Below are 956 nucleotides of genomic sequence, written 5' to 3'. Positions count from 1 at the left end.
TTTAATAAGAATTGGCTCACACAGTTATGAAGGCCAAGAAGTCCCATAATCTGCCATCTGTAAGCTGGACGACCGGCCAAGCCAGTGGTGTAACTCAGTTTAAATTCGGAGGCTTGAGAGCCTGGGGAGCCCGTGGCATAGCTCTGTCTGAGGCCAAAGGCCTGAGAATGGAGGGGCAGCTGGTATAAATCCTAGACTGAAGCCAGAGAACCAGGAGCTCCGATGCTCATGGGCCGGAAGGGATGGCTGTCTCAGCTAAAGAAGAGAGAATTCATCCTTCCTTCCTCTTTCTGTTCCATTTGGGTCCCCAAGAGATTAGATGAACCCCACCACACTGAGGTGGGGGGGCGGGCAGGGATGGTAGTGGTGGCAGATCTCCTTACTCAGCCTACTGATTCAAATGCTAATTACTTCCAGATACCCCCAGAATTAATGTTTTACCAGCTTTCTGGCCATTCCTTAGCTCAGTCAAGTTGACATATAAAATTAACCCATCGCAGTTCCTAAACGAAGGACACTCAAAGGCTCCAGGCTCAGGATTCAGGGGCTGGTGCTGTTGGGTGGGTGGGGGGACCCTGAGGCAAGAGCCTCAGTTTCCCTGTAAAATGAGGATAATGAAGAGCCCAGCTTCGGAGACTCTTGTAGGATCGTGTGAGATGATGTACGTTGAGGGCTTAGCACCAGGCATGGCATAAAGTAAGAGCTCAATACATGGGTCTTCTCTTTCCTTTTCCTTCCTAGCAGAAACCCCCACAATTCTTCATCCCTTAGTCTTACCCTCTACTCCTGATAATGGGAAAGAGAGCAGAACACAGGGCAGGCACTGGGACTTGCGCTTATGTATGTGGCCACCAATGAATCGTGATTCACCCAAACAGCTTTAGTAGCCAGCCCGGAAGTGGCAGGTGCAGTATAAAAGGTTGAATTTATCTTTAGCGAGTATCAGAAAAAAAATT

Source organism: Pteropus medius, unplaced genomic scaffold, assembly GCF_902729225.1.
Source record: "Pteropus medius unplaced genomic scaffold, Ma_sr-lr_union100, whole genome shotgun sequence".
NCBI lineage: Eukaryota > Metazoa > Chordata > Mammalia > Chiroptera > Pteropodidae > Pteropus > Pteropus medius.
The sequence above is the reverse complement of the archived record's forward strand: the minus strand, read 5'-3'. Positions refer to the sequence as shown.